We start from the raw sequence: 16044 nt of genomic DNA on the forward strand, positions 1-16044 counted from the left end.
CAGAGTCGATGTAATGAAACACAAAACTGTTCAATAGAGATCCTGAGTGAATGTGGGAGGTGGATGCGAGTATACTGTGGAGGATCAATGAAGCTCTCCTCGGAGATGCGCAAGCAATGATCCTTGTAGAAGCTGAGCTTCACTTGGAGCTCACTCAGTACCAACCAGGTTTTTTTTTTTTTGCAAAAAAGAGACTTCTATTAAGTATTAAAGAAAACCGTTAGAGCAAGCTCTATACGGGAATAAGGGATACACCATGCAATGCATGAAAAGCTCAAGAGCCAAAAAGAAAGGATTGGGGCTGATAGTGCCATCTCAATCCGCTAGCAACCTCCGAGAAAAAGGGAGAACCCCTCCAAACTCGAAGAAATACAGTCCTCCTAGAAGAGGCTACCCGTGAAGGGCCCTGCATGCTAGCCCATATGGCTATCAAAGTGTGAACCGTGTCACTCCAAATACCCATGAACACCTGTGATGAGTGTATCTGGGTGTCATCCAAGGCCTCTGTGCATCTGGCTCTCCAAATGTGCCAAGAGGAAATGCTAGCCCAAATCTCCCAAGAGGTGTCCATTGAAACATGTGAAGCTTGAAAAGAAAGTACTCAGTGTGTGGAGAGCTGCTGCTCCTCCCCACTCCCTTGCTGCACCCTCTCCCTCAGCCCGTCCCTCCCTCTCTCCTCTCAGCCTGCTCCCCCGCCCCCTCCCCCTGCCTGCTCCCTCGCCCCCTCCCTGCTGTTCCGCCCCCTCCCCCTGCCTGCTCCCTCACCCCCTCCCTGCTGTTCCGCCCCCTCCTTGCCTGCTCCCCCGCCCCCTCTCTGCCTCTCTGCCCTCTCCCTGCCTCTCAGCCTGCCCCCTTGCCCCCCCGCCCCCTCCCTACCTCTCCGCCCCCTCCCTGCCTGCTGCTCCCCTGCCCCCCTCCCTGCCTCTCAGCCTGCCCCTTGCTCCCCCGCCCCCTCCCTGCCTCTCCGCCCCCTCCCTGCTTGCTCCCCTGCCCCCTCCCTGCCTCTCCGCCCCCTCTCTGCCTCTCAGCCCGCCCCCTCCTCTCCCTCTCCTCCCCCTTCCCTTCACTCCCCGCTCCCTCTCCTCCCCCTCTCAGCCTGCCTCGCCCCCTCCCTGCCCCTCCCTCTCCTTCCTCTCCCTCTCCTTCCTCTACCTCTCCTCTCCCTCTCAGCCCTCCCCCTCCCAGCCCACCCCCTTCCAGCTTCTCCTTCCTCTCCCTTTCCTATTCCCAGCCTGCCCCCTCCCTCCCTCTCAGCCTGCCCCTTTCCCCTTCAGCCTCTCAGCCTCTCCCCTTCAACCCTCCCCTTCTTTCCCCTTCCCCCTGCTCCCTCCTCGCCTCCTTTCCCTTTCTTCTGCCCCCCTTTTCTCCCGCAGCTTTTTTTGGAGCGGAAGGAGCCTTTAATTTGTTAGAGTCGGCCTCCTCACCTCGATTGGCGATGGATACTCCGTCAGCCAATCCTACTCCACCTCCACCGGCCGCGAAAACTATTACCTTTTCTAAAGACGAGTTGCAGCAGCTCAAGAAGGATGTAGAGATTGAATGCTCTACCACGTTGCTAGCACGCATCTTCGGGTCTCACCCCTCCAGATCCAAGCCAGAGACTGGATGCTTGCGGCTCTCCCCCCAGACCTCACTCCACGATTGTTAGATGTCCGTCTTCTGAGACGAGGTTTTTTCCAGGTTGTTTTTGACACTCCAGAGGCTGCGAGCACTGTGCTCAAGGCTGAGTTTTTACACCTGGGACACAGGAAGATCTTCTTTGAAGCCTTTCATATTGGTTTCGACCCAGTGGAGGTAGATAAGAAAATCTTCTCGCTCTTCATTAGATTCCCCGGGCTTCCCCAGGTTTACCATCGACTTCTTTCTGTTATTGGGGAGCATTTTCGCGCAGTTGCTGAGATCCCACCCCTCCCTGGGTTGCCATTGACTGCAGCAGAGGCAACCAAGGCTGATGGGGTTCCTAGAGTTAGGGTCCTTTGCAAGGATCCTAACCTCAAGATGGATCACGTCATGATCCAGCGCCCGGATGGTTCCTTTTTTCGCGAGAGAGTAGAGATTTCAGGCAGGCAGGACCAGTGCAGGATTTGCAGGACCTCTAGACACTTTGCCAGGGATTGCCCCAGGAAGAAGAAAAGGCCCAAGAAGCCCTCTGGTACAGCTACCGCCCCATGGCCTCGACAGGGGGGACAGGGGGGTGGTATAGGTCCAGCACTTGCTCCTCGACCTCGACAGAGGGGTGGTACAGGTCCAGCTCCTGCTCCTCGACCTTCGCATGGCGGTCCTCCTCAGATTGGTGATGGTACAGGTCCAGCACCTGCTCCTCGGCCTCGATAGGGGGGTGGTACAGGTCCTTCACCTGCTCCTCGACCCCCACCTACCTCAGGAACACGCGATGCTCTCCAGTGGGTTCCGGTACGTGTGCAGATCCCTCCTTCAGTTCACGAGGGTACTTTAGTGGACTCTGCTTCACCTCGAGCTGTCCCTCCAGTCTCACCATGCACAGTCCGAGACGCTGAAGCTTCGACCTCCTCCCCGGTTGCAGCTTCTTCCCTAGATCCAGCGGTGCCAGATGCTCTTCTTGAGGCAGGAGAGGTCTCCGCGGCTGGGCAGACACAGGATAGAGAGCATTCCTCACTTCCTCCCTTGGATAGGGGGAAGGGGATAGCTTACACTATTGATCCTCTTCCCTCACAAGGGATCCTTCGCACTCCGGTGTCTGGCTTACTCCACAGGAACTCGTTTTCAGCCTTGGCAGAGGGTTCAGATTTCCCAGAGGAGGAGTTTGTGCCCGCTACTTTTGGGGAGCCAGTGATTGGGTTTCCTGTTGACAAGGCTTCTTCTTCAGGTGCCAGGATTCTTTCCCCTGTTGATTTTCCACCACTTGGTTCCATTCCTCCCTCCTCGACGAGCAGGAGGTCTTCCCCTGTTGAGGGGTTTGTTTCCGCCACTAGGTCGGGTAAGGTGTTCCACTCTACATCCTCCCGTCGATGAGGATTATTAGTTGGAACATACAAGGCCTAGGTGGCGTTCCACATCGCCGCCGTAGACAGCTGATCCGGGATCAGCTTCATCCAGGTGTTACTGGGGGTTCCATTGATATATTATTTATTCAAGAGCACAAGCTGGATTCTAGAGATTGTGCCAAATCAGGCAAGTTGCTTTCTGGCCATACTTTTTGGTCGCCTGCCTTGGGCACCAAGGGGGGCACTTCTATTTCAGTTTCGCAGTCGGTTCTCCCCTTAGTTGTTGGGCACGGAGTCATTATTCCCTCTAGAGCTCAGTGGATTATTCTTTTGATTGGAGGGCGTAAGGTTGGTTTCCTTAACCTATATGCCTCCAACATTAGAGGGGAACGTGTCCTTATGTGGAAGACTTTGCTCTCCTGGGCCCCTATTGTGGATTCATGGGTGATTGGAGGTGACTTTAACATGGTCGAGTTACCATCAGACAAAAAAGGGGGTAGAGAAGGCGGACTTCACTCTTTGGAGAGAGCAGCTTGGGATGCCTTCCTTTTTCATTTGTGTGGCAGAGATACTTGGTGTGATGATGCCTTTCTTATTCAGCCACAGTCCCTCCTGTTCTCTTGGTCGAACAGGAGGCAACAGATGCCTATTCATGCACGCATTGACAGATTCTATGTAGATGACTGGGCACTAGACAGAGGTGGATCGGTATGCATTGCTGCTGGGGTTTCCACTTCAGACCACTTCCCTGTTGTGCTGGCTATCTCAGAGCCTCACTTGAGAGGCCGGTCTGCCAGCATCAGGATTCCAGATGCCTTTTACACAGAGGAGGACCTTACAGAGGCAGCCCTGCAGATATGGTTTGCTCATGTCCAGGGTGGGCAGCCATATCCATCACATGTAGCCGCTGTCCTTTCTGGTATTAGCGACTTCTACCGCTCAGTTGCTTGTACCAGGAGACGAGATATTCTCAGACGTGAGATTGGTGTTCGCCAGCAGTTGGTAGCTTTGGAGAGGGAAGAGCAGAAACGGCCTTCAGATGCTTGGATTCAGGAGCGCCTTGCTGCAGCAAGGGCTCATCTGCAGTTATTGCTTGATCAGAGAGCATAGTATGCCTTTCATGCACGGGAGTCCTTCTCGATTCAGATGGGTGGTAGAGTCAATAAACACTTTTTCTCTACTCTTGGCTCTAGACATAGTAGAGAGAGTGTATCCCAGCTTATTGACTCACATGGGGTTTTACAGACAGAGCCTGATGATGTCTTACGCATAGCTTCAGATTTCTATGCCACCCTTCTTACTGCTGATCCTGAGACACACGATAGAGAGGATGCTAGACAGGCTATTTGGCAGAGCATCCCTGTGTTGGTGAATCCGGGTATGCATGTTCTACTCGACGCACCTTTCACCAACACAGAGTTCAGGACTGCACTTTCAGCCCTTCACAAGGGCAAGTGCCCAGGTTCAGATGGCCTCACCCCGTCTTTTTTCATTGCATTTTGGGATATGATTGGAGACTATATTACTTCAGCCCTGCAAGCCATTTGGGACTCTGGCGAGATGCCTGGGTCGCTTACAGAGGGTCTCATCCACCTTATCCCAAAAGGAGGTAGCAGAAATTTAGTGTCCCAGTGGAGGCCTATCACACTTCTGGGGACTTGTTATAAGATTCTGGCCAAGGCTATCAGCCTCCGATTGCAGCCACTTCCCTGATCTCATTCATGACACTCAGACGGGATTTGTGCATGGCAGAAGCATTTTTTATAACATTTTTTCTTTCTGGGAAGCTTCAGAGTGGGCCATGCAGAGTGGCCAGAATCTTGCCATTCTACTTTTGGATTTTGAAAAAGCTTATGACAGAGTAGATTGGGGTTTTTTGGAGGGCACCCTTCTACGCTTTGGCTTTACTGATGCTTGGATCAGAGGTGTTTCCTCTTTGTACAGATCAGCCCACAACCAGGTACTTATTGGTGGGGTAAGGGGTGAGAGATTTCAGATTTCGAGATCAGTCCGTCAGGGATGCCCCCTTGCTCCTTTCCTTTTTTTGTTCGTGGCCGAAGCTATGAGTATCTATGTTAGATCTCAAGCTGACATCTTTGGGCTGAGACTTCCCATCAGAAGGGAAAAGGAGCTACTTGACAGTGAGTTGGCTGATGACACAACAGTTTACTTGGATGCCACTCCACAGACGCTCACTTCTTTCAGGACAGCATTGGATTTATTTTGCTTGGCGGCAGGGGCGCAGATAAATTGGCATAAATCCAATGGCTTTTGGATCAGTGATGAGGACACTCCAGTTTGGGGGCTTGACATAGGATTCACTTGGGTTCAGAGGGGTGTGCCTATCAGGTATTTGGGCTGCCAGGTCGGCTTGGATATTTCTACCACGCAACAGTTTGCTCCCGTTTTGGAGAGCATAAGAAGGAAGCTTCTTTTTTGGAGCTTAGCCAAGCTGGATCTTGCCTCTAGAGTTGTGGTGGTCAACCAGGTCCTCTTGGCCACAGCCTGGTTTGTTTGTTCATGTTGGTGCCGTTCTAGGGACTGCATCATTCAGCTCAGAAGACCGATCTGAAACTTTCTCTGGAGTGGGCTTGATGGCACAGCAGATGCCTTAGCCAGGGTGGCTTGGGAGACCCTCATCCTCCCTACACAGGAAGGGGGTCTCAATATCATTGATCCAGATTACAGTGCAGAGCTTTACTGCAGAGCTTTACTTTGCAAGATGGTGGTGCGGGGACTTATGCCAGGGCAGGAACCATGGAAGGACTTTCTTATCAGCAGCATACAGAGGTGCACACCTTCTTCAGGAGGAGACTGGATGAGCAGTGTTAGATGGATCTTCACCACAGCACACCTCAGGTCACCTTCGTCCCCTCTCATGGTTGCCATTCTGAAAGCTTGGGCCAGTTTCAGAAGCACTCTTCGGAGGATTCCTCCTTCCTCTCGGGAAGAGATTGATAGGCAACCCATCATGTGGAATGACAGTATTTTAGATGATCATGGCAGACCACTGGGTGCCTCACTCTACATGCAGTGGTCCAGGTGGGAGAGGGGACCTGCATCTTCTATGGGGTCTTGAAAAGCTTTCCGCAGGCTTCCAGAGGAGACCACATCAAGGTTGACAGGACATCTCAGAGGGAGTGCAAGGAGGATCTTGCAGATTGAGGCAGCCCTTCCAGAGGTTTGGGTAGACACAGATGATATGCCACTCACTTCCTCCACTTGGGCAGGTACTTTTTCGAGAGGCGGGGTCCGCTTCAGGTTTTGGCCTTTCGAGATGCACAGGAGGATGCTTTGGTTTTTAGTGTCCAGGATGGTGGCAGATTGCTCAGGTCCACAGAGGACATCTTGCTTGAGTCTGCTTTTCAGCCTATCAGGGTTGTAGGTCTTTTGATGCAGGGATCTGATTCAGAGTGGTTCCTAGACCCAGACCCCCGGCTACTCTCCACCGGGTCTTGGAGGCTCTGGCTCTATGGGGGAGTTCCCATCAGGTATTTGCAGTGGGACCCCGGAGAGTGGGAGTGGATTGACGCAAGGCATCGAGAGAAGAGCATCCCCTTCTTTCGTTACACGGTCAGTAATGCCAGGAGATATCAGCATGGTGAGACTGGAGGGATAGCTCGAGGTGAAGCAGAGTCCACTAAATTACCCTCGTGAACTGAAGGAGGGATCTGCACACGTACCGGAACCCATTGGAGAGCGTCGCGTGTTCCTAAGGTAGAAGGGGGTCGAGGAGCAGGTGAAGGACCTGTACCACCCCCCTGTCGAGGCCGAGGAGCAGGTGCTGGACCTGTACCATCACCAATCTGAGGAGGACCGCCATGCGAAGGTCGAGGAGCAGGTGCTAGACCTGTACCACCCCTCTGTCGAGGCCGAGGAGTAGGTGCTAGACCTATACCACCCCCCTGTCCCCCCTGTCGAGGACATGGAGCGGTGGCTGTACCAAAGGGCTTCTTGGACCTTTTCTTCTTCCTGGGGCAAATCCCTGGCAAAGTGTCCAGAGGTCCTGCAAATCCTGCACTGGTCCTGTCTGCCTGAAATCTCTACTCTCTGACGAAAAAAGAAACCATCCGGGCGCTGGATTATAACATGATCCATCTTGAGGTTAGGATCCTTGCAAAGGACCCTAACTCTAGGAACTGTTGGAGATAAGTGCACACTAAGTACTATTTCCTAGTCTACATTAGTCTAAGTCTAAGGCTAAGTCTAGTCTTTATGTCTTGAGTGTGTGCCATGTGGCACTTCTACAATTATCCCATAAACACTCTTGCTTTATGTCTTGTACTTTGGCCCATATATTCAATGGGTCACATTCTTCTAATCCATCAGTCTAGCTTGTGTCTTGTCTACACTCTTCTCAAGGTATTTCTAGTCTTTCAGTCTTGTTATTTCATTTCCAGTTTCTAGTTCTAGTTCTAGTTCTAGTTCTTGCTTCCATATTTCAACATGGTATCAGAGCATGTAGATCCCCTCTCCTCTCCTCTCACTCTGCTGCAGCCATAGCTTCATCTTCTCCTTTCAGCTTATCTCTCTCTCCGCCTGCTGCTCCTGTTGGCCACTATATCTGAACCGCCCCCCCCTTCTACACATCTGCCTCTTCATCTCAGCCTCAGGCCGCTATCCATGCTGCACCTGTCTGCCCCACCAATGATGCGAGCACCTCTCCATTTTCTGCGCTGGAGCTGCTCCTGTTTACTCTAGATCTGCGCTCCAGATCTGTGCTCCAGATCTGCGCAGCTCAGCCACAGATCTGAGCGCCAGATCTGTTGTCACGCCAGATCTGCGCAACATCTCCTGTCACTGACAGATCTGCACCCGCTCCTGCTGTTGTACCTGCTATCCGTATAGCGCTGCCCGTACTTTCGTACGTAATCCGTATGCCGCCGTTCGTACGCCGTACTTTGCTCGTCGTCCGTACTCCGTACTCTGTTCGCCGTCCGGACAGCTGTCCGTACAGTCCGTACGACTGTACGGAATCTGTACCTGCACAGGCTGAAGACTTCTTCGACTTCATCTGCACGAAGATCTGCATCCCTTTTTCATCTCTATCTCTGCCCGGGATTGAGGTACTAAGCTTTGCCTCTTTCAGTTTGCTGAACAGTCTCCTTTTTTTGCTGGTTCCTCCTACTTCGATGGGCTGTCATATGCTATGGCCCTGACAAAGTGGTGAGAGAACCGGCTTCTGGGATCTCTTCCTCTCATTTATTTTCTGCAATATTGTAAGGGAATAGACACTGCCCTTGCATCCTAGCAAGAGGTAAGACCTTCCCACATGGCATCTTCCTCTCATTCTCTCATATCTATCGACAAATTCAATGGGTCCAACTTTCATACTTGGCAGATCAAAATCAAGTGCCATCTTATGAAAGAAGGCCTTTGGGACATTGTTCACCGTGATGCTCCCGAAGGTCCATCTGAGCAAGTTGTTGCTGCCAAGAACGACAAAGCCTATGCTATCATATTGCTCGGCCTTGGAGATGATTACATTCATCACATCTCCGACATACAGTCTGCTCCTCAAGCATGGATCACTTTGGACACTCTTTTTGGAGCCCGATCTAAAAACTCTAAGATTGCACTTATGATCTCATTCTTTGATCTACATATGCAGGAAGGAGCTACTATAGCCTCTCATGTCAATTATCTTCGCAGTCTTATGGTTCAGCTTGCGTCAGTCAAGTCTCCCATCTCCGAAGATATTGCTATTGCTGTGCTTCTCAAAAGCTTACCTGACTCCTATGCTACTCTTGTCACTACCTTCAAGTATCATAATAATCCTTCTCTTGAGGGTATCATCAATGCTCTCCAAGAGGAAGAAAGAACTCAACAACGAAAGGTAACTAACACTGCATTTTTAGCAAAGAAAGGAAGTTCTAAGGTAAGAAAGCCTTGCACCCATTGTGGCAAAACTAATCATGTGGAGAAGGACTGTTTCAAGGCTCATCCATGCACCATTTGTGGCTGTGATAATCACCGGGAGAGGGACTGCTACTCCAAAACCTCTACATCAGCTCCTGCATCTACCTCAACCCATGTTGCTGTAACATCTCCATCAGCTGATCCTGCTGTTCCTTCCTCACATGATGAGAAGTGGGCTTTCTGATTACTTCTATGTCTTGTCTACCACCTTGACCACCGATGATGTAGGTCAAGGGGTTCTAGTGTCTTGGTCTTTCTATTTGTCTACAGTCAGTCTTCTGTCTATCTAGTCTTGTCTGTCTGTCTATTTGTCTATCAATCTGACTGTATTTTAGATCCATCTTGTCCTTACCCTTGTGGACCCATATGAGGATATCACTTGAGGAGAGGTGTCTCAGGATCATTTGTCTGTCATGTTTTCTCTCTCTCAATCTATCAGTCTGTCTTCTAGTCTTGTTTTTCTGTCTTACTCCTAGTGTCCACTTAAGGAGGGTGTTGGAGATAAGTGCACACTAAGTACTATTTCCTAGTCTACATTAGTCTAAGTCTAAGTCTAAGTCTAGTCTTTATGTCTTGAGTGTGTGCCATGTGGCACTTCTACAATTATCCCATAAACACTCTTGCTTTATGTCTTGTACTTTGGCCCATATATTCAATGGGTCACATCATTCTAATCCATCAGTCTAGCTTGTGTCTTGTCTACACTCTTCTCAAGGTATTTCTAGTCTTTCAGTCTTGTTATTTCATTTCCAGTTTCTAGTTCTAGTTCTAGTTCTTGCTTCCATATTTCAACAGGAACCCCATCAGCCTTGGTTGCCTCTGCTGCAGTCAATGGCAACCCAGGGAGGGGTGGGATCTCAGTAACTGCGCCAAAATGCTCCCCAATAACAGAAATAAGTCGATGGTAAACCTGGGGAAACCCGGGGAATCTGATGAAGAGCGAGAAGATTTTCTTATCTGCCTCCACTGGGTCGAAACCAATATGAAAGGCTTCAAAGAAGATCTTCCTGTGTCCCAAGTGTAAAAACTCAGCCTTGAGCACAGTGCTCGCAGCCTCTGGAGTGTCAAAAACAACCTGGAAAAAACCTCGTCCCAGAAGACGGACATCTAACAATCGTGGAGTGAGGTCTGGGGGGAGAGCCGCAAGCATCCAGTCTCTGGCTTGGGATCTGGAGGGGTGAGACCCAAAGATGCGTGCTAGCAACGTGGTAGAGCCTTCAATCTCTACATACTTCTTGAGCTGCTGCAACTCATCTTTAGAAAAGGTAATAGTTTTCGCGGCCGGTGGAGGTGGAGTAGGATTGGCTGACGGAGTATCCATCGCCAATCGAGGTGAGGAGGCCGACTCTAACAAATTAAAGGCTCCTTCCGCTCCAAAAAAACTGCGGGAGAAAAAGGGGGGTAGAAAAAAGGGAAAGGAGGCGAGGAGGGAGCAGGGGGAAGGGGAGAGAAGGGGAGAGGCTGAGAGGCTGAATGGGAAAGGGGCAGGCTGAGAGGGAGGGAGGGGGCAGGAATAGGAAAGGGAGAGGAAGGAGAAGCTGGAAGGGGGGGGGCTGGGAAGGGGAGGGTTGAGAGGGAGAGGAGAGGAAGGAGAGGGAGAGGTAGAGGAAGGAGAGGGAGAGGAAGGAGAGGGAGGGGCAGGGAGGGGGCGAGGCAGGCTGAGAGGGGGAGGAGAGGGAGCGGGGAGTGAAGGGAAGGGGGAGGAGAGGGAGAGGAGGGGGCGGGCTGAGGGGCAGAGAGGCAGGGAGGGGGCGGGGGAGCAAGCAGGGAGGGGGCGGAGAGGCAGGGAGGGGGCGGGGGAGCAAGGGGCAGGCTGAGAGGCAGGGAGGGGGGCGGGGGAGCAGCAGGCAGGGAGGGGGCGGAGAGGTAGGGAGGGGGCGGGGGGGCAAGGGGGCAGGCTGAGAGGCAGGGAGAGGGCAGAGAGGCAGATACTCATAGCTTCTGCCACAAAAAGAAAGAGGAAGGGGGCTAAAGGGCATCCGTGACGAACTGATCTGGAAATCTGAAACCTGTCACCCCTTACCCCTCCAATCAAAACCTGGCCGTGGGCTGATTTGTAAAGGGAGGCCACCCCTCTAATCCATGCATCTAAAAATCCATATTGTAGAAGAGTGCCCTCAAGAAAACCCCAATCTACTCGCCGAGCACTAGCAATGAAGTGATAAAAGTTGTTGATACTGGCAAGTGCTGTGGCCACATGTGAAGGACCGGCCACCCCCCCCTGCATGTGAGAAACCCAGATCTCCAAGACTGCCTCTGTGAGAGTCTCATCCGTGTATAAGGCATCGGGGATCCTGATACTGTGAGACCGTCCTCTCAGATGGGGCTCTGAGATGGACAAAACTATGGAAAAATGGTCGGAAGTGGAAACACCAGGTGCAATGCAAACTGTCCCCCCTCTATCAAGAGCCCAGTCATCCACATAGAATCTGTCAATCCAGGCATGGATAGGCATCTGCACCCTATGGTTCGACCATGAAAACAAAAGTGACTGAGACTGAACATGAAATGCATCATTTGACCAAACATCTCTGTCACTGAATCTGAACAAGAAGGCATCCCAAGCTGCTCTCTCGAGGGAATGAATACCACCTTCTCTGCCCCCTTGCTTATCAGAAGGTGCCTCAACCATGTTGAAGTCACCTCCAATAATCCACGAATCTGCAATGTCAGCCCACAAGAGCAACTCTTTCCAAAACAGAACACGGTCCCCTCTGTTGTTCGGAGCATAGAGGTTGAGGAAACCAACCTTACGTCCGTCAATCAAAAGTAAAACCCTCTGGGCTCTGGAGGGGGTTCTGGTACCGTGTCCAATGATCAGAGGGAGAATGGAATCTGAAACTGATATGCATGTACCTCCTCTGGTTCCCAAGGCAGGAATCCAAAAAGTCCGGCCTGAAAGCAGCTTACCTGACTTGGAGCAATCTCTGACATCTAGTTTGTGTTCTTGAAGAAAAAGAATGTCTAGGGAACCACGTGAAACACCTGGATGGAGCTGATTCCTGATTAGCTGCTTGCGACGGCGATGAGGGATGCTGCCCAATCCCTGTATATTCCAATTGGCTATCCTCATTGGCGGGAGGAAGCGGGTTGGAATACCTTACCCGACCTAGTGGCAGAAAAAGAACCCTTCGCCGGAGCTGACCTCGTGCCATACACACGAGGTCCAAGTGGTGGAAAGTCCACAGGTGAACAAGAGAGAGATCTCTCAAAAGGGATGCCGATAACTAGCTCTCCGAAAGTGGAAGGTACAAAATCATCATCTGGGAGGTCAGAGAGGTCCTCCAGAGCGGAAAAAGAGTTCTATTGAGCCAGTCCTGGAGAGGGGGTACGAAGGATTCCTACCGAAGCAGGGAGAGCATGTAAGACCCCCTCCCCTCTATCCATAGAAAGAGGCACCTGTACTGAGTCCTGATCAAGAAGTGTTGCGGTGGAAGGTACAGCCTGATCCTGGGGTGGAGTCGAACAAGGCTCCTGAACACTAGTCTCCTCCCGAGGCTCCAAGGGGGTAACCTCCGAAGCAGTGGAGGTGTGATCTGAAGTAGAGGGCTTAACGGAACCCACGGTGGGCCAGAGGTGGTGCGGGGTGCATGACGGACTCGAGTAGACTTAGGAGGGGGGGGAGCCCGTGTTTGAGGCGGTGCCTGTGGAGCGGTAGGTCCTGTTCCTGCTCTCTGTCGTAAGCTAGTACGAGCTGGTTGCTTTCTGGGCCTCTTTTTCTTCTTTGGGTAATCTCTGGCGAAGTGCCCCGAGGATCTGCAAATCCTGCACTGGTTCTGCCGACCTGCAACCTCAAATATTTGGCGGAAGAAAGACCCATCGGGTCGCTATAGCATGATGTGGTCATCTGAAATGTTAGGGTCCTAGACAATGACCCTAACCCTGGGTACCCCATCCATCCCAACCGCCTCAGCAGCCGAAGAGGGCTCGCCTGGAAGAGGAGGGATCTCTGCTACCACACCAAACCTCTCGCCAATAACTGAAAGAAGCCGGTGATAAACTGATGGGAGACCAGGGAACCTGATGAAAACAGAAACTCCCTGCTTGTCCTCTTCAACTGGGTCAAAGCCCAGTTGAAAGGGAAAATCCTCCTGTAGCCTACAAATAGAAACCCAGCCTGTAGCAGGTCTCTCGTGACATCCGGGGAATCTAGGCACACCTGAAAGAGACCTCGTCCTAACAAACGAACATCCTTAAGGTGGGGGGCGAGCTCTTGGGGAAGCGCCGCAAGCATCCAATCTCTAGCTTGTGACCTAGAGGGGTGGGAGCCATGGATGCGTGCGAAGAGAGTCGTGGAACACTCATGGTCCAAATCCTTTTGCAACTGCTGCAGCTCGTCTTTTGAGAAAGTGACGGTTCTCGCAGCCGGTGTGGGTAGTAACGGATTGACTGAGTGGGAACCCATTCGTCAATCGAGGTGGGAAAGGCCGATTCAAACACAAAGAAGAACTCCGTCCGTTTTCCTGAAGCCCATGAGACCCCTAAAGGAGAATAGGGTATTCCAGATGAAGGGAGAGGGTGAAAGGAAGGTGGGAGAGAGAGGAATGAGCTAGGAGAGGTGTCAACAAAGAGAGAGGGGGGGCAGCAAGAGGAGAGGAGGGGAGGACAGAGGAGAGGAGGAGTGGAGGAGAGGGGGAAGCAAAGAAAGAGCGGGGGGGGGGGAGGCGGGGGGAGCAGCAGCTAGGGGGGAGGGGAGGGAGGAGGCAGCGCGCGGGGGGGCTGCAGCAGCGAGGGAGGGGAGTCGGCGGGGGGGGAGGTGGGGGGAGCAGTAGGTAGGGGAGAGGGGAGGGAGGAGAAGCAAGGAGGGGAGGGAGGAGGCGAGGGGAGCAGCAGGTAGGGGGGAGGGGAGGGAGGAGGCAGTGTGCGGGGGAGGAGGCAACGCGCGGGGGGGGGGTGCAGCAGTGCGGGGGGGGCTGCAGCAGCGAGGGAGGGGAGTCGGGGGGGGAGGAGCAGGTAGGGGGGAGGGGAGGCGGGGGGAGCAGCAAGTAGGGGGGAGGGGAGGGAGGAGAAGCAAGGAGGAGAGGGAGGGGGCAGCAAGGAGGGGAGCAGGAAGGAGGGCAGCAGGAGGAGCAGGGAGCAGCAGCAGTCCGTTCGAGAAAGGTTTCAGTACACCTCTGTTGCCAACCAGGTTTGAATGTGTGTAACTGTAGAATGTCCTCGAGTATGACGTGGTTGACCTCGTGATATCTGAGTGGGAGAGATGGCGCCTCAATCTTATACTGTAATCTATCCATGTGGAGTTCCAATCTCTCAAACCGCCTGTATGTGTGCACATATCAGCATCTCTGATCACCCATAGCTTCTAGGGCCATAAGGAGGATAGTGCTAGCCATGGTAGTCTACGTCGCCTTGAGGTGCAGTCGTCGTACCCTTTGACACGGCATAAATATGTGATGACTTAGAATTCCACATCAATCTGCAGTGGAGATGACCCAGCTTGAATGATTTGGTGGGAACTGGTGGCTTAATTTGTATCATCTGCAATAACAGGAGAACCTGAAGTCACTCTTCCTTAGCCTAGACTGCATCTGAAGGATGCGGCCTCCAACAAGGGCTGCCATACATGCCTGTTGGCTGGACCAAGGAGTTGAAAAGGAGAGCCTTGGTCCGAGGGTCTTGGAAGTGTGAGTGGAAGCACTGTCTCTCCAGTTGGGCTAACAAGGCATATCTTCTGCTCAAACGGGCCTGCATTGCCAGTCTCATTGTGAAAATAGGGTCAAAGAAGAGAACTCCTATGTAAGTGTATGATGAAACAATCTTCCTCTGCCCTAAGTCTTAAGTCCCTCTACCCCTCTGCCCTAAGTCCCTGCATCTCTACGAACTGACTGACCTCTGTGTCAAGTACCGATGCATATATCTTAGACATGATATGTCCGGTCATGATGGTCTTGTAGTTTTCCGGGCTCATGGGATCCCCTGCCTCGTGAATGGGTGCCGTGTTGTTAAGTGTTCAGGTGTGTGGAAAGCCCATACAGACTGCATCATTGGAGATTTGCTAAGATCGAGACTAGGATGTTTATCCCATATGCAATGAACTCGGTGCATAGCCGCTCGTGATCTTTCGCTCGACCATTATGGAGCTTCAATGTTGTGTCCTCGACACGACCCTTGGTGGAAAGAATGCAGGATGTAGGATGAGGTGAGTGCGAGAGGTCAGGAGTGGGCTGGTGGGGAATGTCATACAATGTGCATGCATAGGTGTGCTAGATCTATGTGAATGTGAGGTGATAGGGATGCTGCTCAAGGAATTTCTGCGACGGACAAAAGCCTGCTTCTTCCGGCATCCTAGTCAACCGTATTCATGCATTCGTCTCGCTCGGGCCTGTGGGACGAAATACAACCCTAAAGAGTAGCCACTTCATTTGAATAATCCGAGGGTCGAGGGAGTGCACAAGGTAGCTGCTAGAAGTGCATATAGCATCTCCAAAATTATTTTAGACTAGCTATGATCTACTGTAAAGATGCATTCATAATGTTAACTAGTGCTAGCATCTGCTAACTAGCAGTGTGGCTTTTGTCAAATGGTGCTATATAGCATTTTAGTAGTGCTAGTAAATGTTAAGTAGCACTCTATGTATTGTCAAATAGTGTTAACTAGTACAGCACATGCTAACTAGGAGTGTGTCTTTTGCTAAAAGGTGCTATATAGTAAAGTTAAGTAGCAGTATATGTATTGTCAAATAGTGTTAACTAGTGCTAGATTGAATATTGTGGAATAGAGGCTAAAGTGCAGTGTGAAGGCACTGCCTTACATGTGGAATTTTGGGACATTAGTCCCATATACAATGTTTTGAATTAGTGGTCCTTGTATATATGACCTTGAATAGTAGTCCTTGAATATATGACCTTGAATGAAGACCCTCCTCTTATCCCAGCCAGCTCTTTTTGGAGTATGGGGAGGCATAGCAGGCTATGGGGTGAGGTGTGGGACTCTCATATCTAGTGCTTCCTACGTGTGACACGTGGCACGCTTACAATAATCATAAGGGTAATCAAATTCCATTGCTGAATATAGGCTTACCTCCCTTTTGGATATTGAGACAGATGAGACGAACATAACTGCCAAAGGCCATATTGCAGACAGCATAGAACACACAAGCCAAGTCTAACAACTGGTAGCTACCCACATAGGGCCAAACAAAAAGATAATACCACCCATGTA

The 16044-nt window shown here is 51.6% G+C and overlaps 1 protein-coding gene across 3 annotated transcripts in view; it reads left to right on the forward strand.

Annotated features, from left to right (window-relative positions):
* The window catches only part of LOC147893752 (uncharacterized), a 222335-nt gene that overhangs the window by 132252 nt on the left and 74039 nt on the right, over window positions 1-16044 (forward strand). The gene's annotated exons all lie outside the window — the stretch shown is intronic.

The sequence above is a fragment of the Dipteris shenzhenensis genome, chromosome 15 (genome assembly GCF_047967505.1).
Source record: "Dipteris shenzhenensis isolate YYH24624 ecotype China chromosome 15, Dip_SZ_1.0, whole genome shotgun sequence".
In the NCBI taxonomy this organism is placed as follows: Eukaryota; Viridiplantae; Streptophyta; class Polypodiopsida; order Gleicheniales; family Dipteridaceae; genus Dipteris; species Dipteris shenzhenensis.